The 25,107-nt window shown below is 51.9% G+C and overlaps 1 long non-coding RNA gene across 1 annotated transcript; it reads right to left on the bottom strand.

Annotated features, from left to right (window-relative positions):
• Positions 1 to 8,588: 8,588 nt before the first annotated feature.
• Positions 8,589 to 13,516, bottom strand: LOC116593863. The gene is made up of 2 exons (XR_004286975.1): positions 13,323 to 13,516; positions 8,589 to 8,908 (listed from the first exon to the last, which is right to left on the bottom strand). It is a non-coding gene; the product is annotated as an uncharacterized LOC116593863 (long non-coding RNA).
• Between the last annotated feature and the right edge of the window lie 11,591 nt (positions 13,517 to 25,107).

A 25,107-nucleotide genomic window follows, 5' to 3' on the forward strand; every position in this document is an offset into this window, starting at 1 on the left:
TGACTAGCATATAGTATATACTCAGTAAATATTGCTGAATGAATGAATGAATGAGGCATTTTCGTGTTGAGAGGTGATGGGGGAAAGAACATCTGAATAAGGATGGGAGGCCAAAGGCAGTAAGAGAAAGCTTCTTGGAGGAAGGAAAATGGGAGGAAAACAACATTGCGTGAAGAACTTTGGAGACATGACCAAAGGAAAAGAGGGAGACAAGTGCTTTTGGGTAACAGATTGGCCCTCAGGTCCCAGCTGACATAGCAGGGGAGGGGAAAGGGCCTGGAGGGAGAGGTGATGGGGCCAGGGCCAGTGCTGCAGGGTCTTAGAAACCATGGCAGGAGGCAGGAAGGCATATGGTCCTCCTCGAACATCATGGGCAAGGTCCTTCGCTTATTTCTCCTTTCCCATGCCTGCCAGATTCTCACTGAGCCCCTCTTCCATGCAGGGCACTGTGCCAGGTACTGCATTTACAAGGATGAACACAATGGCTCTGGGTCCTGCCCTCATGGAGTGCTCAGTCTATCAGGAGCGACTGACATTCAACAAATTGAATTGTTTGAGCTGGGCTAAGCCATCAAAGGAAAGGTGCCTGATGAGGGGTGTGAGGGATAGTGGAGAAGTTTCCCTATGACATGACAGTCACCCCAAGTCCTGAGCAGGGAGGCTCCGCTTACATCCTGGGCTTTCCTGCATTCCTCTGCACTGCCCCTTTAAGAGGCGCGTCTCTTTCCTGAGCAAAGGAGGTTCCGGGCAGGCAGCCGAGCCTGCCAAGGTTGTGGGCTATAAATCAATGCTGGCACTCCCTTGGCAGTGGGCGCTCCTCTGAGTTGCCCAGATGGCGGGCAGGCCTGTGGCTCCAGGGGCAGCCAGGCTCACGAGAGGGGGGAGGCGGGCAAAGTGGGGACACAGCTGGGCCCTGGGCCCCGATGGCAGCTGTCCACCTCTGTCTAAGGGCCTTGGGCCAGAAAAAATGCCAAGGTCCTTCTATGCCCGTCACAGAGACCTTCTGAGTCACAGGCTGTCACTGGCCTTTGGGGTCACAGCCCTGACCCTTTCCAGTGATCCAAGCCTCACAGACATCCTGAGACCAAAGGCCATGGGGTTTTCCTTCTGGATGACCTCTTGGAGTCATAGTCTGTTCTAGCAGCCAAGCTGAAAGTTCTGCCAGTGGTTTGACCCTCTTCCCTCTTGCCAAGACGTAGCCAAGGCCTACTCGTTAACTCTCTGAAGGACCACAGCTTCCCATTTGGTGGGGGCTTTGGGACTGTGCTGACAAGTCCCCTCTGCCCTCACTTTAAGCCTCCCAGAAAGACAGGGGAAGATTTCTCAAGGTCGGCTGCAGAGGGTGGAACTCCGCCCTCTTGGGGGTTGGCATCCCTCAGCCACCCTCACAGGTGCTGTAACAGAGGGAACATATGTCGCTTCCACCCCAGAGGACAGTAACAACATCTCAGCCGCCACAGCCCCACAGAGCTGGGCCCAGCAGGCCTTGACAGAACTGGAAAGGCAGCCTCTCTTCTGGGCCTGGGCCTGGGCCTGGGTTGTGTGTGGAAGGGTGGAAGCAAAGCCTGGAGACCCTTCCCACAAAGGAATAGACAGGCTTGACCGCTCTCCTTTCTTCCCCCACTCCCAAATAACCAACATGTATCTAGCAGAGTGGAAAATTCCTGGGTTGTAAGACGTGCTAGAGATTTCCAGGAGTGTTCTTGTCCTCAGATTCTCCTGTGAAAAGTCAGAGCTTGCAAGAGCTTAGAAATCGTCTCCCACATGCTCATTGTACCAATGAGGAAACAGACCCAGAGGAGGAGATCCAGGTCTTTGGGCATTCAGGCTATGTCTACTATACGACACTTGCTTCCTGAACAGAGACTCCCTGAGCCACCACTTAGCAGGATATATTATGCTCTAGCTGTAATAGAGCAGATTGAGGTTAGACAACAAGTAGGACTTTCTCAGAAAACTAGATTATGGAAGAGGCTAAGACAAAGTAAAGGAATTGAGCTCTCTGAAAGAGTAAGGTGGGAGCAGGGAGGGATGGAATTTTGCACAAAGGAAATCTAGAGAATGTCGGAGAAGGAGACTGGCAGGGAGCCTGGACAGGGCGGCTGAGATGTGGGGCTTCTGGGGTTTTTCTTTGAAGACCTCTGGCCCTCACCTGTTCCAGGCTTCTGGGAATCTATGGTAGTTTAAATTCGGTCCTTACCTTGGCTGATTCTCTTGGCTTATTTCTTGCTCTCCCGGGATGGCTTATCTGGCTGCCAGAGTCATTTGCCGTCTCTAATTTGTGTTTAAATTAAAGTTCCCACAAACAGGGGCTTAATGTGCTGTTACCAAGAGCTCCCAGGCCCCCCGCAGCTCTGGGAAGTTGAGGGGGCTGGGGGAAAGAGGCCATTTTGCACACATGGAGGCTGTGCCCATTGGGCATAGGGACCTGGAGTGAGTCATCCCACTGGATGGCTCTGGTGCTCCTTGCTATCTGCAAAATGGAGGTACCTCAGGGCAGGGCGAGGCAAATCTTACTCAAGACTTTGGTGACCAGTAGATGGGTCAAGGGGCTCCCTGGTGGTTGTTCATCTCTTTTGGGGACCTTGGAAAGAAGGCAGGGGGGAGGTAAACAATAAGAAGAGGGCAGAGGGGAGAGAAGAAGGTGGAGGTACAGGCTTTACCTTTTAGCACTTACACGGAGTGTTCACTGTGTGCCAGTGCTGTTCTCAGGGACCCCACAGCCGCAGACTCACTTAACTGTCTCCACACCCTGATGACGTAGGAGTTGCTGTTATCATCAGCCCCGTTTTTATAGATGGGGAAACTGAGGCATAGAGCAGTCAAGTCCCATGTCACACTGCTGGTAAAAGGTGGATCCAGAATTCACATCTGTGGGATCTGGCTGTGGGATTCCCAGGGCTGTGCTGCCACCGAGCCAAGATTTGTCTGTCACCCTCCAACCCCTTGATCGCACAGTGGGGCTTCTCTTTGATTGCCAGAGTGATGGAGACAGAAGGAAGCTTCCGCATGCTCCCTCTTCCCTCTCTGAGCCACAGACTGCTCATCAGGAAGGTATGTGCAGGGATTCGGGGCTCAGGAGCCCAGAGGGGACAGGGGGCAGAGCAGACAGCAGAGGTGGGCCCTCGGCACCAGCCCTTTTCCTTCCAGTTTGCCTGACAATGGCCTTCCTGCAGAATCGTCCCACACTGCCTCTTGCTTCTGCTTTCCTGGGATCCACAGTCAGTGATCCTGCAATGAAAACACTTAGCAGAGCACTGTCCCTCACTCAGTGCTCCAAACCCTGTCTCTTCCTCTGGGGAGCCCCTGCAGAAGAAGGGTAATAAAGCTAACCTCGATCTCTAAACTGCCTGTGCCTTGTCCTCTGCGGGAAACAAATGACGCGCTCGGAAGGGCTTCACTGAACAGAGTTTAATGACATGAGAGTCTTCAAGGTATAGATAGGATTGAGGGAACCAGTAATGGCTGATGAGAGGCACCAGGAAGTCCCAAGGGACAGGAAACAGAAGTGGTGCCCCCAAAGCCTGACAAAGCCCCAGGGTGGGGGGGCGGTGGGCAGCAAAGCCGTCATCCCAGGGGATCCACAACCTTGGCCAGGACTGTGGGCAGGCAAGAGGGCAGGCAGCAGGGGATGGGAAAGAAATAGGCTGGCTCCTCTCTCCTTCCCTGCCAGGACCCCTGCGGGCCAAGCCCAGCCCAAAACAAGAGGTCGGGAGCCCAGTAGAGGCTGTCAGCGCAGGGCAGCTACGTGGGGCCTGGAGCAGCTAAGCTAACACCAGAGGCAAACAAAATCACCCACCCTGTTCACCTGGGATCCCCTGATGACAGCGACTTTATGGCCAGCTCTGTTCCCACCTATGGCCAAAGAGTAACTGACAGGGAAGGAAATTCAAGACTCCTTGTGTGACAGAAATGGTCCAGCTCAGGAGAAAGGTGACAATGGAGGCAGAAAGAAGGTAGATGGACAGTGGGCTGCCTGGGCCAGGTGGGAAGTGCCCCTGAGCGCAGGGAGAGACAAGGAGGGCAGCCAGGGGTGGGGGTGAGGCAGGGGGTGGTGGTGATGTCAAGGGGCAAGGAGAAATGACTCTATGGTTTCAGGATTCAGTATAAATCACTGTCATCTTGTTCCTGCCCTCCCTTCTAGATAGTGAGCCCCTGTAGGGCGGGAATTTAGTCTTCTCCATCCTCCATACCTAGCTCAATCCCTCTTAGGTGCGCAGTGAGAATGTGTTGAAAAAATAAGTAGATAATAAGTAAATGAGCAAACAAGCCAATTCACCCCTCACGTGCCCACACTGGGCCCTCGTCGGGGAACACTGGTGAGCGAGTAACACACAACACTCCGGCAAGGTTTCTTTCTAGCACCCAGCACCTCGGATTTTTAATGCCGCCATTCGGTCACCAGCCACTGAAGCCCCCAGATAGCTCTGCTTTGACAGCACCTGTCCAAATGCACAGTGACTTCACCTGGCTGCTCCTGATGAGGGAATAGGGAAACGGCGAGTTACTTCATTTCATACAGCAGCCTTCCTGTGAGCTCTTTCTCCAGAGAAATCCTGATCCGTGGCAAACAGTCTGTGGGATTCCCGGCTGGAGCCTTTGGCAAGAGATGGGAGGCGAGAATGACAGTGCCAAGGAGACAGCTGAAGGATCGTCACCCTGGGAGCCACGGCTGTGGCTTGCTTTTTTCCAATGGGCCATAAAGACTGAGGGAAGCAGGGGGGAAGGGGAGGGGATTCACCAGAAAAAACAAACTAGAGTTCCCAAGTGTAGTCACCGCGCCAAGCCCACCTGGGGCGGTGATTACACACAGACTGCTTCGTAATCCCTGCTCTGCCTTTCGCTGGCTGTGCAACCTTGGGCAAGACACTCCACCACTAGGCCTCAGTTTCCCCATCTTCAGAGAGATGTGGGGAATACTGACACGTACTTCAGATGGTGGTAGAGAAGACTAGATGAGTTAACAGCTGTGAAATACTTCACGAAGAGCCTGGTCCATAGTAAGCCCTGCATGAATGGCATTACCCAAAATTGAGCCGGACGCTTGGGTTCTAGCCCCCACAAACTCACTTTTCCTGGAACAAGGCCAGCCGTGGATACCTCTCAGGTTTGTTGTGACAAGGGAACTAATGCATGGGGAAATTATAAGGTGTGAAAGTTTGTTATTTGTCATCAAGACCACGTTAGTGGCCTGATTTAGCAGGAGACAGGGAAGGACACGAAAGCACTGTCACTCATCAGCTTCTGATTATCTGCCTTGTTGAGGTTCCCTTCTTGTCGGCGTCATCAGCTCTTTGGCTGGTTCAAGTCTTTGGTTGACAACATCCAGGCCTCTCGTGGGTCCCTCCCACATAGCCAGGGCTGGGTGGAAAAGGCTGGTTCTTCCCTTCCCACCCACACAGCAAGTACCGCCCATAGACATAAGCAATCAGAGAGGGGCTGACACCTCCATCTTGGCCTGCTTTCCTGTGAGCAGGAAGGTACAGGCCGAGCAGGGACAGGACAGGGGAGGGTAGCCAGTTCCTCTGTGCCAGGGCCTCAGAAAGAGAGGTATTTGTCTTGGTCATACAGAGCTGGAATGAAAACAAATACACATCCCAGAGTCCAGTACAAACGTTGCGCCACTTACGGCTGCCTGTGCAATTCCAAATAGTTGCTTAACCTCTTCCAGTCTCAGTCTTTCTCATCCTCAAAATGGGGATAATTTTACCTAATGAAAAGCGTGAAAATCAGTGATATCTATAAACCCCTTGGCATATGGCAGGTCCAATAACTGGTAGCTCTTTAAGCTAACATTTTGCATTATCCATGCACCGCCGCCTCCGAAGGATGGAGGAAAGGTGGTGGGCAGCACAGAGTGATCTATGACGCCGACGTTTACGGTTTCTTTCCAGAGAACATCCTGAGGACTAAGTGTACACTTGTTCATTCATTCAACAAGTGTTGCAGAATTTGTCCAAGTTGATTTTGCTCACTTGTCTTTGTTGGACCGTCACCACTGGAACTGCAGGTCCGCAAGGGCAGGCAATGTCTAAGGAGTTCTCTGGATGCCTAATGGATACTTGCCAGAAGAGTGAAATGGATGGAGTAAGACTGAAGTGGGTCAGGCAAGGAGGTAGATGTGAGAGGCCTGACTTCCCACCTCAGTCATGCCTCTGAAACTTTCTCCTGACCAGGAGCCTCCACACACTTTCCTGCAGCAGTAAGATACTGGAGGATCACTGGAGACCAGGCTCAAGGAAACTTTTCTCCTGCGGGAAGACATCCATTCACCTGCTTCCGTGTCTTTGAAAGACCCGGAGAAGGGGCTAGGTCCCCCAGGCCAAGGAGTACAGCAAGTGTCCAAAATAATAATGATAAAAAAGGAATTGATAGGAAGGCCTGGGTGACTCTGTCAGCTGTGTCCAACTCTTGGTTTCGGCTCAGGTCATGACCTCAGGGTTGTGGGATCGAGTTCTTTATTGGGCTCCGTGCTCAACTTGGAATCTAGAGATTCTTTCCCTTTGCGTCTTCTTCCCCCTCTTTCCTGCCCCCCGATTGTGCACTCCCCTTTCTCTCTCCGTCTCTCTCTCAAATAGATAAAATCTTTAAAAAAACAAAAAAAGGCATTGCTAGAAAATAGAAGGAGTAGCCCCCTCTGAGTAACCTAACGAGGGGAGGAAAATTCCAGCTTAGTAGAATGTAATTAACACAAAACAAGACATGACCTGCTTTCATGGGTATCGGGTACTCCCACCTGTGAGACGCAGTCATTCTTGCCCACAGACCTCATTCTGTGTGATGCAGGCTGTCGAGAGACATAAGAGTAAAGGGGGAATCATAATATCCAAAAAGGTGGAAACAACCCAAGTATCCAACAACTGGTGAGTGGACAAACCAGATGTAGCCTAGCCACACAATGGAATATTAGTCAGCTACAAAAACGAATGAGACACTGAAGTGTCCATCCGCTCTGCACCAGGGATGGCCCCTTGCAGACGTCAGGCTGAGTGAAATCAGCCACACATCGTGATTCCCTTCACATCAACGTCCAGAACAGGAAAATCGATAGCAACAGAAAGCAGATTAGAGGTTGTTTAGGGCTTGGAAGGAAAGATGGGAGACATGTGGATGATAACTAAAGGCTATGAGATTTCTTTTTGTGGTAATGAAAATGTTCTCGAACTGTGCTGATAGTTGCATACAACTGTGAACACACAAACCACCAAATGACTCACTTTAATGGCGAACTGCGTGGTATGTGAATTCTCTCTCAAGAAACTTGTTTAGAGAGAGCACGAGAAGGGGGAAGGGCTTTTGAGAGAGAGCAGGAGGGTTGTGGTCAGAAACAAAGGCCAAGGACTGTCGGTCCTGGATGCCTACCCCCCCCAAGCCAGAGCCTGCAAGTCACATAGGCAGTGTTAGGGTAACCCCCAAGCCATGACTTGGGAAGATAAATTGGCCCCAGAAGGTACGGGGCTGGGTCTCTTCTCCCCTGACAGCTCCCTCTCTGTGTTTTTTCTGGCACAAGAAACATTCTGTCTTCTTGTATAAATAGGGGAAATTTATGAGACTTTTCCCCCTTCTCCTCCCTGGTGGGCTCCTCAGAAGGGGCCTAGGGGGGAGGAGGGAGATACAAATGTGGAAAGACTTGAAGGAGTCTGGGATCTTGGCTCTGGCCCCTGCTCTCCTCTCCCTCTGCATGTTTGACCATCTGGGTGAGGAGGCGGCAGGAGAAAAGGTACAGGCCCAGGGAGGCGGCTCTTGGAGGCAGATATCCAACGGGAGGGGCACGGAGGACATTAGGGAAACATGGCTTAGGTATCCTGAAGCATTATCAGATGAGAGAGAGGGCCCCTGCCTGGTTTCTGTCCCTGCTGCCTGTTGAGACAGCTGATACAGTGGGAAGAGAATTCATCTTGGATTCAGAAAATTACAGAACTAAGTAGGCACCTTAAGCAAGTCATTACCTCTCTCTGAGCCTCATCTCTAATAAAAGGGGGGAAGGATTACACTTATCGGGGGGTTAAAGCTGGTATTAGTGATATGGCCCTTTTTTCAAATACAATCTAAAGCAACAACCTGCCTCTAACATGGATGTCCAGCGAGTTTCTTGGGTCGAAGGGAGGGTGGGGATGAGAGATGCCCAGGGCCCTGTGAGGACTATGACGGGGTTTGGCCAAGCACGAGAGGATCTCCAAAATCTCCTCCTTCTACTTCTGCAGGAGCAGACTTGGCCCATAATAGAGAGCTCAGGCTCTGCACACTCCAGGGTTGCGACCACAGTTTGACTGCTCTCTGCGTGTCCACAGGCACATCACATAACCCCTTCGGGCCTCAGTTTCCTCTTTTTTTTTTTTAGTTTCCTCTTTTGTAAATTAGAATAATAGTGATCCCTATCTCAGAGGGCTATCATGCCGATCATATGAACCAACATGCCTAATATCTGGCAATCATTAATGTCGCTATTAGAACCAGTCTATGGTCCTATGTGATCCTGTGGGGGGTGGGGACAAGGGGAGATCAGGAACTGACAAAGCTGGTGTAGGAAAGTACATTAGGAAGGACGAAGGCAACATTATCAGAACAAAGGCCCCCAAACACAGTCGCACACAGAAACCAAGTTTATTTCTCATGTAACAGTCAAGATGGAGTAGTTCCTGACCGTGGGCCGCTCTGCTCCACCTTGTCAATCAGAGACGTGGCTTCCTTCCATATCGTTGCTCAGCTCTCTCCCAGGGATTCCTCCTCTGCTGGCTGCGTGGTCAAAGCGCTGTCTCAGGTGAACTTGGTCCAGCTCATGGAAAGAGGAGCTTACCCAATGTCTTCAGGCTCTCAAGACATTACTTGGCTCTCATTCCCCTGTGGCCACATCCGGAAGCCAGGGCAGCTGGGAAATGGGGTGTCCAGATGGGAGGCTCTCATTCAACTAGGAGAGAAGGGATTTTATTGAACCACTGACAGTCCTAACCCAGGGCTCAGACCCACACCTGTGCCACCCTTTCCCTTTTCCCTCTCAAAGGAGGGGAAATAGAGACCAAGGTCCAGAAAGCAATGGGATCCCCATGAGGTCTGTGTGATCCCCAGTGGCCATCCTTCCATGAGCAGCAGTCACAGGACAGTGACTTGGAGGCCTTGCTCAGGAGAAGATACCCTCCTGTCCATCTTCTTCACAAAGATGTGAGATGAGCTTCTGCCCCCACTGCCCACCCGCTCCTTTCACATGGTCTTGGTCCACTCTCCACCGCCTGTTCTCCGTCACTACGTGTGACTGCAAATGTGGGGGTGCAGTAGGAATGGAAGGCAAGACCTGGGCCAGGAGGCCATGCTGTGCAGGCAGCTCAGGCACATCCAGCTACTAAAGGTGTGACCTGAAATGGGGAAGCTATCTGAGCTGCAACTGACTCTTTTAGAAATAGGAATGAGAAGCTTACTTGTCAGGGTTGTTGAGAGCATCACACAGGATACACCTGTCTATAATGTCTGTACCGGGCACAGAGGAGGCCTTCAAGACATGGTGATTTTATTTGGCTCCAGCAGAGCAGACCTGGCCCTGTAGCCAGGCCTCACCCACCATTTGCCTGGCCTCTCCTCCCTCCCCTGCCTGACCAGTGGATACACCTGTCTATAATGTCTGTACCGGGCACAGAGGAGGCCTTCAAGACATGGTGATTTTATTTGGCTCCAGCAGAGCAGACCTGGCCCTGTAGCCAGGCCTCACCCACCATTTGCCTGGCCTCTCCTCCCTCCCCTGCCTGACCAGTATACCACTCCCTCCCTCTTCTTTACCTCCCAGCCTCACCCCCTTCCCACCTGAATCTTGGTCTACGCTTTCCACCTCCAGCAAGTCTTGCCTGATGAAAACATTCCCACTCAGCCCCTTCCCAACCCCGGCCCTCACTCCCCACCACCCTCTGCTGACTGCTCCACCATCCTGGCTTCCACCTTTCCACCACTTTCCATGTGTCCTGCCTCTACCTCCAGGTCACTCCCCACCCCCCCAAACTTCAGGAAATGTGTAGCAATGTTAGGGGGTTCAGACTGCTCATCGGGCAGATCAGAGTTCAGATTCCAACTTTGCCAATTTCTGACTTTATGACTTCAGCAAAGTCACGTCTCTTTGGGTCCCTCTGGAGGGGTTTGGGTATGTGGGGGCTGGTACATAGCTCTCGGGGATTTAGGAAATGTCAGTCTCCTCTGCTATCCATCACATCCCCCAGCCCACACTCCAGGGACTGACTCTCTGCCAAAGGGAGGTATTAGACCAAGAAAGTAATTCCCCCACCAAGTCTTTCTCAGGGTTTGGGGCAGGGGAGGGTAGAAGGGACTTCCCCTTGAAATCTGTGGGCACTGAACAGAACCGCCAACCCAAGAGCCACAGCAGAGGCCAAGAAAGAACTCAGGCACCCCAGCCCCCACGGTCTCACTACTCTCACCACATACACAAGCCCCCCCAGGGCCCCTACTCTCCTACCCTCACCACATACACCCCAGTTGTTAGACACATTCAGGGATGGGGGTGAGTGGGTTGATCTGATCAGGGTCTTAGAGAATCCATGGAGCTCTTAACCTCTAAGAGGTTCCATGCCTCTATCTCCAACTTTCCCGGATCGGAAAAGCAACATCAATAACAAATGCTTTTACTGTGCTTCCCGCTCCACTGACATCGTTCTAGACACTTCACACACACGCACTCAGTCTGTACAACAGCCTACGGGCCGGGACCATTAATTCCGTTTTGCAGATGAGGAAACTGTCCTCTGGAGAGGTGAAGTAACTTGCCTAAGGTTATACAGCTAGCCTAAGGCAGGGCTGAGATTCAAAACCAGACAGTGGGATTCCAGAAACCATGTTCTTAACGGCTCTGCTGGAATAAGGGAATTCACTTGTAGTTTCTATGTGCCAAGTACTGTGGAAAACATAACACCTATATCTCATTTAATCCCAAACAACGCCCTGAGATGGCTACTGTAAGTATTATTCTCATTTTACAGATCAAGAAATTTAAGACAGAAAAAAGTTTTAGTCAACTCACCTAAAGTCCCACAGCTAGATAGCTTCAGATCCCATACCTGTATTGCCTCACATCTCCCACCCTCGCCCCCAGCTCCTCCTTCTCTAGATAGGTTTTAGCACCTTCCTTCACAAATCTGCTTTACCCCCACAACCCACAACCACTCCCATTCACTTCTGTCCCTTTCCCTTCCCACCTCCCCCTGCTATGCGCCCCACAGTCCCTGCCTCTCCCCCACTAAGACCTACAAACCTTTCCGTCCCTCTCCCTCAGCTCTCCTCAGTTCCTCTGCCCTCTCCCACAGTTCCCACTGAATCAGATAAATTTCACCACAAAAAAAAAAAAAAAAAAGATCATCGGACATTCCCCAATCAGACCCCCACTGCGCCTGGATGTGGAGCCCCCAGAGGAGGCACCTCAGCGGCTCTATTGGAGAGTCAGAAATAAAACCCTCATTCTCCTCCCCTGCCCCCACTTCCCATCACTCATCTGGGAATCCAGGGCGAAGAAGGGAGCTAAAGTGCAGAGCGTTCATTTAATATTAACAAATTGAAATGAATTCTTTTAATGCCAATTAACTTGGAGCGGCCCCTTATTAATAGTAATTTAGATTCATACTTGGGAGAAGCGGGAAGGGGGCTGGGCCAAATGTGCCCAGAATGTCAATGTGACAACGGAGCTGGAGAACTCAAAGGGGAGGGGCAGCCGCAGTTGGACTTCTGCTGAGTTGGGTTCTGTTTCCCTCAGGGAAATGGACAAAATCACAGGAGGTGTATCTTTGGAAAGAGATTAATCTGGAATTTCGATTTTTGTGCTTGCAATGATTCTGAAGAGGCTAAACCGTTATCACACAATTTTGGTGGTTTACTTCACAGTTTTGTTGAAAAAAAAAAAAAAAAAGAATTTCCTCAGAGCTGAGATTTACCCCAAACTATCCTAAGCCTGACCTCACTGACCAGAGTGTGATGGAACCCCCAGGCGAGCTTCTTTGTGTTCAGTCCAGTCAGAACCGAGATCAAAATGGGGTACCCTAATCCCTGCCACCTCCACCTTAATTAAAGGTAAAAGGGAGGACTAAACATTGCGTTTCTTCTGGGAATCTTCTTCCAGAAAGTAAAAAATACCAACAGACTTATCCTGAGCTAGCAGCTTATATTTAGGAGAGAAAAAAATTTCTGCTTGTACTTCCTTAGAATTTAGGGAAAAGATGAGAATGAAAAATCCAACTTTGTATACAAAGAGTTGCTCAGAATAAAACCAAGGAGAAAGAGCTCAGTCCCAGACTAAAAAGTCAAACATATATTCTGCTTGCCCTGATTTTGCTGGGTGGTCCTACTAAAGGTGCCCAGAACTAGAACCCTGAATGTAGGCTTTGACCCAAGCAGATCATTTCTTCTTCCTGGGTGTCCCTCCTTGGCTAGGAGGGTGAGTTGAATTTGAAGCTGGGAATTGTAGACCTTGGGGGTGAGAGTCCTGAGATGGAGGAAAAAGGAGTGCAAAGGGGGCTGGGGAAGGGTTAAGAAAATATATAAGACTGTGAAGTTTATAAAATAAAAACTTTAAAAATAGTTTAACAGATAAAAGATCAAATTTAAAGAACAAGTTAGGGTTTAAAAGGAGGTAAGATACAACAAAATTAAGAGTTTAAAATAAACAAAAATGAGGATAAGGCATAAAAAAAAAGTGTGTACACTACAATAAAGTGCTGGTTCTAACTCCAAAAAAAAAAAAAAGAGAGAGAGAGAGAGACCTTGTTCACACCCCCCATAGAGTTTCCCAAACAATAAATTCATTTACCAAACAAAAAGAGAATACAAACTTAACAGTTTCACACGGAGGGGGAAAAAAAATCATGGAGAGAGTCAATAACGGCTAAAAAATGAATGAGGAAGGAAAAAAAGAAAGAAAGAAAATTGAAATCTGCTAACTGATTATTTGTAAAAACTGAAATTGGAAGATGGAATGGAGAAAGGTGGGAAACTGACATCTTTAGAGAAGTGAAACTTGCAAAAACAGAAGGTGTAACTCATTCCCAAAGAAAAGTTAACTCTCCATAAGTAGAATGCTTCTCCCCAGAAGAAGAAAATATAAAACGGATCTAAAAAGTACCACTCACCCTTCCTCCAGAAAAGTGTATTAATCTGAATTTAATCTTCCCCCAAATCTGAAATAGATTATACAAAAAATAAATAAAAGGATTGCTTCCTTTCAACTAAGAGAAAAACAAAACCGGATTTAAATTGCCTAATGGGGCAGGAAGAGGGACGTTGCTTGCAGGTGCCAGATAGGATGGGGGAGGGGATGTTTCAGGGGAGGAAGACCCGCTTACCTTTTTCTGGAGCAGTGGCCGCTAGACCGAGGTGGGCGCGGGACACAGTGAGTGTCTGCGTGCGTGTTAGGTCAAAAGAGAAAGAGGGAATCCGGGTGCCCCTGTACGAAAGAGGAGAGTAGAAGGACTGGGGGTACCCACCTCCCCACCTCCGCGCATCTCCCTCCCTCCTGTACCCAGGCCTAGAGAGCTACTGAAAGTTACAAATTGCTTCCATTATTAGCTCATCCCGGGCGTCCTGGTCATTGGCCAACCCTGGACCACGTGGTCCCTCGTACCAATCGATCGAATTTCTAGTTGCAATTCTCTGTCTGTCCCTTGGCTCTGGGCAGGAAAGGGGGGGGACCGGTGGCGCGGGGGTTGGGGAGGGGCTAAAGAGGGGGGGGTCTCTTCGCCCCCTCACCCTCCTTTTCCGCCCTTGTCCCGGGCCTGAGTGGCCGCCCCAGAAGGGGTTGAGAGAATGTTGTTGGCTGGGACACACCCAGGAGGGCACAAACTGGAGGAAGCGGACAAACACTGCCATGGACCCAGGGCCCTCTCCTCCCAGTTGCCCCCGGCCGGGTCGGCCAGGCTGGCCACACCCTCTTAGAACGCCCGCCGAGTCCCGGCGGTCCCGGGGCTAGCAGCCCGGCCCCCTTGTGCCGGGCGCTTGAATGTCCTCTTTACGGATCACAGCTTCGGCCCACACTTTGAGGAAGGTGCTTCCCTGGGGCTCGCTCTGGATCAGGCGCCTGCGCCGTCAGGGGCACCATTCTCACGCCACTGCCGAGTTTGCGCCCCTCCTGGGACAGTTTGAAGGTGAACAAACTTTTGAATGGATAAAAATCAAGAGGAGTCGGTCTGGAGCAGGAGCAGGTGAGCTGGGCTCAGGAGGGGTACGTGCCCTTCAGCCTGAGGACAATCTGTCTCTCTCTCTCTCTCTCTCTCTCTCTCTGTGTGTGTGTGTGTGTGTGTGTGTGTGTGTGTGTCTCCTCCTGACTCCATCCCCCTTCCCCTGCAGGCTGATACTAATCTGCCCTCCCTCGGAGGAATTGGGGCTGGGGCAGGACGTCTGTCAGTTAAGTGGGTCCCAGCAGCTTTCCTTCGCTGAATTAGGGGACTAAGGTGGCAGCTGGCAGAGATGGAAGGATTGCTTCTGAAACTGGGGAGGGCGGGAGAAATTGGGGACCTAGAGACCCAAAGAGTCTGGGTGTGATATCTGCTTTCTCCAAACGCAACTTGCGGGAACTTCAGGAAAGTTTTTTGAAGGAAGATGGAGAAGGGGGCAGAGTTGGGGTTTTGAGGTTTAACATAGGAGGGAGGAGCGCTTCGCTTCCTACACTGAAGGAAGGATGTATTTGCTTGTTTCCCCAATCAGGGTGGATTATCAATGCCCCGGACCTGCTCTCCCAGCAAACTTTTAGAGACGCTTGGAGATCCCCATAGGGGTCTCCGCAGAAGGGGAGAGAAGTACCAGCCGAAAATAGCAGTTTCCCACTCTCCCGCGGAGGGGGTGGGGGGCGGGGTTATCAATCCTGAGCCCCAGCTCTGGACAACCTCAGCCCCAGCTGCCCCGGGACCATTGGCTGATTTTAAGTTAGGATGACACGAGAGAGGGAACAATTCCCAAATTTCTTCCTCTTTTCCTTGGGAACCCATTTTGATGCTGAGATCCAACTCCCTAAGATGCAAAGGAGTGCCCCTCACCACCCCCCATCATAATCTTTCTCCTTTATCCAGCGCTCAAGGGAGAGCAAGGAAAAGAGCCCCTTACTCGACTGGGGGCTGAGATTGCCCTCATCCACACAAGGGAAGTCCCCGGAGAAAGAGATGGTTCTTTTAAAAGGAGTCAAAAGCAGAGGGTGGTTTCAGAGAGCACAGCTGAACTTGGGCATTCTCTGGTTGAGAGTAGAGGAGTAGGCAGGCCCCTGGTGGGGTGCTGGGCCTTCCTTGCAGGATGGTCTGAGAAAGCAGGTGAAGGCAGAGGCCGTGGTGGGTGCACCAGCAGAGCCTGAGGAACTCTCGAGCCCTTGTGCCGGGAATGGGAGGCCCAGCTTGGGCTGGCAGGTCCCCGCAGCATCTGAGGTTTGTGGGTCCTTCCCTGCACAGCCGGGCAGGCAGCAGCTGGCAAATTTGGACCAGTTCTTGGAGAGGGTCGGAAGGGGTTGTGTATCCCAGGAGGGACCATTCTCATAGGAGTGCATGGTGTCCCTGGCCAGTGCCCAGCCCACACCTCCAGAGGCTGCTTGGCCCTGCTCCATGGGGAGCTCAAACCTGCCCAGGCCTTTGTTTTCGCAGTGGGTGCCTGAGGTTTTTCCGCTGGTAATGCAGTGGCTGTCCAGCACCTGCTCCTCCTGGAGCCCCCGGAATTGGGCCTGCCCCCCTAACAGGTTTAAGAGGGCTCAGCCCGCACTGCCTAAAGACCTGATCTCCAGAGTGTGGGCCTTGAGAAGTCCAGGGGCAGACAGGAAAGGGATTGATACCCCCAAATTAAGCCCTTTTCTTTCCTTCCATTCTGTGGACCTACCAACCTCTCCAGCCCAGAGGAGTGGGGTGGAAGAAAGGTCTCATCCTGCCGCAATTCCAGAACTGACCCGGGAGCCGACTGGGGCTTCTCTTTGGCGGCTGCCCAGGCTCTGGGTACACTAAAGAGAAGGTGCCTGGTTCTAGGCTTCGCCCCCCTCTTGATGAATCCAGTCCTTTCGCCCCTATCTCCCCAACACTCCCCCCGCCAAGATCTGTGGGGTTCTGTCTTTTACTCCGTCCTTTCTCTCTTCCTCTTTCTCTTTTACATCAGGATTGACAGAGAGACAACAATTTGCTAAGTCTTGTCTAAGCCTATACTGGGGAGCTGCAGACTCAGCCCTGACTTCTCAACTAGGGGGAACCGCCCCATTCCCAGACCCTTGAATTCTGCCCCCAAGTTGAGGGAAGTTGACAAAGAATGGCGTGAAGGATGGCTGGCCTGCCATGGGACAGAGCCCCAACCCGGGGAGGGTGCAGTTTTTAGCTGTTTGCCTGTTGCAGAGAGAGGATTTAGAAACAAAGGAAGAGAGGGGGGAAAAATGGTGGAGGAAACAGCACAAAGACCTGGAAAATTTGTGAACAACAAAGATAAAAGACTGGTGGGGGAAGAAAGGATTTGAAAAAGCCCCAGTACTGGGGACAGAAGAAGGGCCTCCACAAGGGTGGGTGGGACAGAGGTGAACATGAAGAAATTCTGGCAAAGAACAGAATGATAAAGCAAAACTTGTTTGTTTTGGGCGGGGGGAGGCGGAAGAGAAGGAAAGAGAAAACAAAGGAATGAAAGAGGGAGCTCAAAGTAAAGGAAGCAGGAAGGAAAAAAGTAAAAGAGAAAAGAAACGGAAGGAATAGACAGGAAAGGAGGACGGGAGGTGAAGGGAGGGAAGAAGACAGAAACAAAGCAGGGTAGGTTGGGGGCGCGGGCAGAAAGAAAGCCAAGAAAGGGAAAAGTGAGAATTAGAGAGACAGAGGAAAGAAAGGAGAGCAGGAAATCGGAAACCAGGTTAACAGAAAGGGGATCCCAGTTAGTCAGGAGGGAAAGAGGCCTGCTCTAGTTGCTGTGGCTGAGCTGGGGTCTCCTGGTGCCCCACCGGCATCCCCCACCCCCCGCAGGCTACATTGGCCTTGACCTCCCCCACTGGCTGCCCTGGCCCAGGGGAGGGAGGTGGAGGTTCTCACCAGCCCTCTGCAACCAGCTTCTCTGAGAAGCAGCTGCCTGAGCTGGAGAAGGGCTTCCTTCTGCAGCCTTACCTACCTCCAGCCCAGCCCACTGGGCCTTGAGGCTCAACGGGTCCACATCCACTTCCAAAACCAGAACATGAAGCCAAAAAGGTGGTTTAGAGAGGGATGGCTGGCCAAATCGCCATGGCTGTCTCCTCACCCACAGCCCCCAGCGCCTCCACCCTGACCTTGCGGCAGAGGCTGTCTGCAGGCGGGCTGGGCTGCCTGGTTCTGCCATGCTCTGGCTGTGACCTTGGGCCTCAGTTTGATCAGAGGTCAAATGAGTCCTTTGTGCTGGAGGTTCTTCTGTAATTGTGGTTACAATGCCTGTCTGTTTGTGCAGGTGAGAGAGGGGTAAAGAGAAGGCCTGCCCCCCCTCCCCCCACCCTCACCACCCCAGGAAAGGTATCTTCATTTTCTTCATTGGTGAGAAGAAAATAACTCCTTGGCCAGCCTGACCTCCATCCATGCCCCAAAGAACGTCCTTCCAGGGCAGAGGCTTTCTCTCCACCAGAAAGGGCGTGAGGTTTTCCAGGGCTGAAGGGGCCAGAGAAGGAAGTCATTCTTGAAAGAAAATGAACACATTTCCTACTAGGGCGCGTGGACTCTAGGTCTGCAGGTCACTGCACTGAACTCATGCACACATAGATGTTAATTGGCAAAAGGGTTTTAGATTCAGCTGCAGAGGAATGAAGGGTGGGGTGGGGGCGTGGGTGTGTGTTTCTGGAGCCTGTTGGGCCTGCGCTCCCGGGCCCTGTTCACGCACTTCCCTGGACAGCTGCCCCGTTTGATTCGGGGGGGGGTGTTGCATCTTTTCTTTTCCCTTTCCTTTCCTATTTTTTTTTCCTTTTCTTTTTTTAAGAGGGTTTCTTAAAGCCAGTTAGGTACCTCCTTTGTTTCCCAGCAGTGCAAAGGGGAAAGTCACTGAGATGAGCCCGATCTCCAAGGGCAGTCCAAGCCTTGGGGATGGGCTGGGGGACCTCAAACAACCAGCTGCCACTGGGTTCCCAGTAGGCCTTGCACTTCTCAGGACCCTGGGTCCAACACTTCCCCGCTCTGCTCTTCTAGCTGCCCCTGCCTCAAGCTGCTTCTTCCCTTCATCTATCTTTCTTTCTCCCTCTCTCTTGCTCCCTTTCTTCCTTCCTGTTCTTTCTGTTCTCTCTTTCCCTCATCACTGAGCCCAAGTTGGGGCTTTGAGAATCAGGCTTTGCTCTGAGACCTTCAGGCATGCTACCAGGAGGCCTGTCCTCGGGAGGACATGGATGCAAATATGGGGATGGGAAGATGAGGGTCAAAACAGGGAGTCAGTTTGGCTGATCAGGTGCGGGATGAATCCGCTGGTTTTCTCTAGCAGTCCTGATTATCCTGCATCCCTGCCGCTCATCCCAGAGAATCTTTTCCCACCTCATCTATCTGCTGGCCTGCCCCTGGCCACAGGGCTGGAGTTCCTGGTGCCAAGGCCATTCTTTCCGAGGATGAGGGAGGGCTTATAGGAGCTCCCCTTGCCTCAGCGGGTAGGGGTGCCAGGGAGGGGCTGTGGGGAGGTCAGGGACTCCAGGTCAAAGCCTCAAACTAGGAAAGAAGCAAGGCCTATCTCCTGATGCATTTCAGGGTCCTCTCTCCCTCGGGTGGAGAGGTTGGTTGCCTCTTGGCTCTTGGCTGTCTCTCCAAGGAAGACACATGATCAGCCAGGCCCCCAGCCTGCCACATCTGCTCGGCAAAGAAGGGAGACCTCTCCTTCCAGGCCTGGTGAAAGAGATGCAGACTCTGTGCCCCAAGCAGCTTCCTTGCCTCAACTGGCCCCTCAGGGAAGGAGGGAACCTACTTGACTTTGCAGGATCCCGAATCTCAGCCAGCAGAGCTGTGACAGCTGCAGCCACATTCTGGAGCCTGACACTGGAGGAAGCTTCTGCCACTCGGCTCTCCTTGCCGCCTCCTTGCCGCCTTGGCCCCTGCTCCTTCCGCTGTGTTGCGGCTTTCTCCCTCATTCCCGGGGCGGGAGGGATGACAGGGAAGTTAAGATGTTCCTCCCCTTCCCCCCAGTCTTTCCCCATGCCCCACCAAGCCTCAAAGCTACTGATCACAATCAACCACTGCTCCCAGCCCTGCTCCGAAGGGACTCGCAGTGAATTCAGATTCTCTTCTGGGCGGGAGGAAGAACGAATGCTCCTTCCTCAGTCCTCCCTGGCTCATTGATCCATTCAGAAGGCCACTGGGGGGGTCAAAGTTGAGACCGGATTGCTTCAATTGGTATAAAATTAGCATTTTTAAAAATCATACCGAAGGCCCAGATTTCTCACATGGAGGAATGGGAGGTCTCGGGGTGCCGGGCTGGCTCAGTCCGTAGAGTATGTGACTTTTGATCTCAGGGTCATGAGTTCAAGCCCACATTAGACCTAGAACTTAATTAAAAAAAAGAAAGGAATAGGAAGTCTTTACCCAGACCCACACCTCCTCTCTGGCCTTTCAAACCAGCGATGATATAAAGGCTCGTTGAGGTGAAAGCATGAAAGGAGAATGAGCAGTTGGCCCCATCTACCAGCTTCAGCGGTTCATTCCGCTAATATTTATTTAGAGCGTACTGCGTGTGAACCATCATCTGTACCTCAGTTTGTCATGGACCGTCAAGAGCAATTCCTGCCCCTATGAGGCTTCAGTGTGTGTGGACAGATATACAAATAAATCAATGGAAAAGAAAGTCTGGATTCAGCTGATTTCGACCGCAGCCCTCCAGGTGCCTGGTCTCAGAGCCACCGGCTCTGAGGGAGCCCCCAGCACCCCCGCCCCAGCGACCCACACCCACTTGGTTGAAAAACAGGACGGCCCTGGGTCTCGTTTGTTTCCCGCACTGGAAGAATATAAAATGGGGCAAGAAACATGCACTGGGATTGGCAGACCTGAAATAAAGGGTTTGGGATGTCAGCGAAGGGGCCTTCCAAGGGTCCCTTTCCACCCTTGGGACAAGTCCTGTCGCCTCGCGGGGTGACTGGTTTCTCTGGGGTTGCCGAAGCAGGCTTGGGGTTTGCCTTAGTGTAATCACATGCCTGAAGGTGACAGTGAGGGTGTGCATAAGCAAGTAGGCTGAAGGGGGGGTGTTCAAGTGTTCCCCTACGGGGCTTGGCACTGGAGCAGGTGTGCGTGCGCACGCACGCTGGGGGGCCGGCTGCACACGGATCTGAACATAGCTCTTCATACATGACCCTCTATGTTTGCAAGCGTGTGTGTACCCTCTGAATTATTATAAAATTACCCTGACCCTTACAGAAAATCCATACCAGCCTCGGCCTTTCTCCCCCGACCTCTCGACCTCTGGGGTGCCTGAGGAAAGAGCTGACCCGGTCACTGCCTCCCCCAGTCAATGAGTCTCTCTCCATTAGCATAAAACATGAATCTGCTGGCAGCTTGACAAATTATAACTAGCAGCCAGAGTTTTGCCAACTGGCTGGCTTGGGCGCTGTCTATTTATCATTGAAAATGGTAAATCATAAGAATCCAGATGACTTAATTATTCAAATCCACCCAGGACCCAGAGAAGCTGCAGTCCCGTCAGTCTCCGCCCTGGGCTTAGGGAAAGGGCAAGAGGACGATGCTGGAAGCTTGGGTGGGGGCTGGGAGACGCAGGGTCCACGGCCACCCGTCTCCTCTGTCGGGCAAGCCCACGTTTCTCTGCAGCCCCCTCCCCCCCGCCTGTCTGCTACTGTCCCCAGAAGAAATCAAACCGATTGTTTTGGCTATTGACCCTCCCAAGGCGCCCCCTTCCCTGCCTCCCGCTGCCTGCCACCCATGCCCTCGCTCACGCAGAGGAGGTTCTCTGCCTCTCTTTGTGTGGGTCTCTGCTACCTTGCTCTTTCTCTTTCTCTTTCAGTGCCTTCATTCTCTTTCTCCTCTTTCTCACATTCTTCCCTCCCACCTCTCTTTCTCTCTCCCCTCCTACAGATGGATCCTGACCTCCCCCAACCCATAACTTCTCAGATGGAGGTTTGCCTGCCCTCCTGCCCCCTTTGTTTTTTACACAGTCCCAGAGGTGCCCTCTCGGGACCCCCACACATCCACACTACACCACCCGTACCCCAGCGCTTGAGTCCTGGGAGGTTTGAATTCTCTCCTCCGTGGAGCCACACGGAAGCACAGGTGTCATGGATGACCTTGGCCTACTCAGCCCCTTACCCCCACCCTCCACACACCTAACCTTCCTTCTGTGGGTTTCTGAGCACCATTCTGCACAGCTGGGGAGCTGGGAGACCGGCTGTCACAGATATGCCCCAGCAGGAGGCAGGACTGGGTCCCAAGAAGACCTACCCTGGGGCTGTCCCCCGGCTCCCCACACTGGACCACCTCACACCGGAGCAGAGGGATCGCTCAATGTGAGAAAAAGAAAATCTGTTTGCAGAACAAATTATACATCCAGAGGTCTTCATGCTGAGCTTCTGGGGTCCCTTTGATTTCTGGGTCCTTTTATCTTTGTGTCCTCACAATCCAGTGTAAATATGTGCTATTATTTCTTCCAGTCCTGGACTACAAAGGGGGTGGGCGTTGTCCCCAGCCCCCAGTGCGGGGTGGTGCTGGGCCCTCCACCTTCACCCATCATGCCGGACGAGAATGTTGGCCGTGAGGGGTTCACTACAGCCCTTCTCTTTGCGTGGAATCCTGGCTTATTCTTTCGGGGGGCTTGTTCTCTCGTGAAGGCCCCAGAGAGCCCTGGCCCCAGACGTGCCCCAGACGTGCCCCAGAGCCCACTTCTGTGTGTGCAGATGCTTGTCAGGTTGGTTCCGAGTGACCGTGTCAGCCTGTGTGTTTGTCCCCACACTTTCAGGAATCCTTATGCTGGAACAACAAGTGACAATGTCCCCACCAACAGGACACCTGAGGAAATAGTCCTCTCACTCCCCACAATTCCATTTTAAGGCCTCTGAGCAACGGTGCTCTCAGTAAAATATCAATCTTGATGAATCATCAAACTCTAAAGAGGGAGCTACTCATTTCTGCTACTGAACCTGCGTAAGTTCTTCCTTGAGTCTAGCCTTCTTCTCCTTTCAGGGTGGAATACGGGGCTGGGGCTCCCCAGTCTCCGGAGGGGACGCCTCCACTCCCTCTCGGAGAGAACATCTACGCGTGTCCGGGACCCTTCCAGCTCCGGGCTCCTCCTCACTGCTGAAACCCGCATCCCTTCCCTCTTTCCTCCCAACCTTTCCAAGCCAGGTTCCTGTTTGACCGCAAGGGCAGCGGTGAGGGGTAAAGCAGGAGTGGAGAGGATCAAGATTCAAAGGCAGGCCAGCAGCTGGACGCCAGGAAGATCAATAAGGTAGATAGATTGGAGACAGGTTTCTCCCACTTCTTTTTTTTCTGCTGGCTCAGCGCCCCTGCCCCAGCTCCTAGAAGCAGGTGGGGGACAGAGCCCAGTCCTGGCCTCTCTCTGCCCTTCTAATTCAAACAGGTTCCTAATCCCTGGGTAGAGGGTAAACAGCCTCCAAGCACCACCCGCATTAACCACAGAAATGCTGCCAGTGTATTTCAGGCACTCTTCCCTCCCGCTCCCCCAACCCCGTGTTACTAATTAGCCCAAGAGCTTGGGAGAAGCTTGGGAGGGGCAGCTAAGAATGCCTTTGTGCAGGCCCTGTGAGCCCAGGTCTGAGCTCTGGATAGTGTCTCTGGAGCTCAAACCACTGATGGTGGCAGAGGGCTTCCCGCCCCCTCCCCACTCACTGACTCCTAAATCAGCTCAAAGGGAGATGGAGGCTTTTTTCTCTGCAACCCTCCCCGAATCCCCCTGTCTCCCCTTGGCTGTTCACAGCTGGGAGGCAGGTGGGGGATAAGAGGGAGAGTGGAATCGGCTCCGGAAATCAAACGACCCAATAAAAAATTAATTGTCTAATTAAAACCATGAGGAAGCCCCTTGCCAGAGTTTGGCTCTGAGTCGTCAGGGCTATAAAGGGTGGGAAAATGAGTCTCAGCTCCTAATAAATTCTTGATTTGCAGCTTGGTCTATCCGCAAAGGAGCGCTGAGCGTTCTGCCAGGGTAGAGCTCCTGGAGGTCACTCCTTCCTCCCTCGGCCCCCAGCCCAGGTGATCACACCCACTGCCACCTCCACTCACCCAACTCAAGCCCAGGGAAAGGAGTCTCTCCAAATGGGCAGAAAAGGCTCTGCTCAGGGAGGGCAAGTCTTTCTGAGACTGGTGCGTAGGCCCCCTGACCTGGTGCTCCCCCTCTGCTTCCTGGTCCTTCTCCAGGAAAAGGAACTTCCTGGAAACTTCTCCAGCTAGAGAGGTCTTCGTTTAAGTTAACTACTAATTGTTATAAACAGGCTTACTGTGTAGATTCATTTTGACCTCACCTCCTCCATTTTTGTGAAAAATACATTTTTACTGAATTTCCAAACCAGCAGCTTCCCTCCCTTAGACTTTAGTGCTGATTTTTGCAGGTGAATGATGGGCGACCAACCTAAGAAATTTAATATTCCCCACACTAAAGGGCTGAGCACACACTGCCGCCTTGGCCAGATCTTCTGGAAGAACAAACAGAGCTAGTCTAGAAAGAAGTGCAGATCTAGGCAAGTCTCGGGTGTAGATGAGGACCCAAACCCTGAAAAATTGTACCAAATCTTCCCTTGGATCTGTCCAATGCCTCTCTTCCCACCCTTCCTTGGCAAAAGTCAATGTATTATACATCGTCAGAGGTATTAATTTGCAATAGCTGGAGGAGAAGGAGGAAGTGGTTAGCATACAGCCCTCAACATCATAATATGTCATTTTATTATGTAGAATACAATCCTGGATATAATATCTGTGATTTGCTTTTTAAACCCAGGAGAACAAACAAGGGTTTTCTCAGAAGGACACAGACTTATCCCATATGTACCTCTATTAATTAAAACATTTCTGCAAAGTCTCCTTTTAAGATGGACTTCATAGCTCTTCTACAAAATGAATTATTTTTTGACTGATCCCCCAAAAGCAAAGGATAAAGATCTGTCACCAATAGGGACATTCAATAAACTGAGTCATGCACCCTGAGGAATTGGAAACACGTGGAGTCCCTGGCCCTTGTTGGCCGGAGGGGCTTCCCTGCAAGGTGACTGCTGGGTGTCCATGTGCTCCTTCTGAGGTCCTTCTCTGTGGCCACATCTGGAATGTATTATTTGTCATTCCTGATAATCCTTCCTTCGTTCATCTGGTTGTTATTTTTCATCTAAACAGTGAAATAAGCTTTCCCTACTAAGGAGAAAAAAGGAGGTGGCTCAGGATCCCATTTCTGATTTCAGCAAGGTCCCATCCACAAGTGACACCATGGTGGCTGGATCTTCCCGCTCCCAAGAGCCCCAAACCTAGAGACAGGGGCACGGACCCTGGTGCCAATTTGCCTTGTGCCCATTGGGAGCCGGGCCCCACTGGGTGCTTAAATATGGGTGACCCTTTTCAGGACCAGACTAGCAGACAGTTTTCCAACCCCCAATGGATGGAATTGGTCATTTCTTGTCCCTGCTACCTGGTGGAAGACTGCGTGCTCCTCCCAGGTCCTACTGTTCCTGGAGAAGCTCCGGTTTCCTGATGTCCACTTCTCTGGAGGACTTAGCTTCAGAGGTCATTCTGAATATTCAACTCCCTTGAATATTCCCAGTCCTCAGGCGGACCAGCTTGAGTTCGTAAAGAGAACCCTGAGCCCAGAAGTGCAGGACAGTGGCCCACGTTCACACCATTTGGGGTGGGGGGTAGGGGGGTGGTCAGGGCACCATGTGTACTGAATTCTATGTGAATGGCACCACCTAGAGCTGTGCTCTAGGAGCGCAGTGAGCGCTGGTCCCGTTGCTGAGCCACCCTGCACCCCAGGGGTGCCCGGTGACTCCACATAGCGTTCAAGGGTGAAACACCTACCTTCTGACAACTGATATGTCAACACCTCAGCCCCTGAGAACAGGCTTAAAGGGGAGACTCTCCCTGCCTCACTGATGGCTGAGAGATCTAGGCTGAGCACACAGCTCACCAATCTTCTCTATTCAACTTCAAAGGCAGCCCCAGCCCCAGGGAGGACCTCAGGGGTATGAAGCAAAGCTGATCTGACCTAAAC

Source organism: Mustela erminea, chromosome 6, assembly GCF_009829155.1.
Source record: "Mustela erminea isolate mMusErm1 chromosome 6, mMusErm1.Pri, whole genome shotgun sequence".
NCBI classification, from domain to species: domain Eukaryota; kingdom Metazoa; phylum Chordata; class Mammalia; order Carnivora; family Mustelidae; genus Mustela; species Mustela erminea.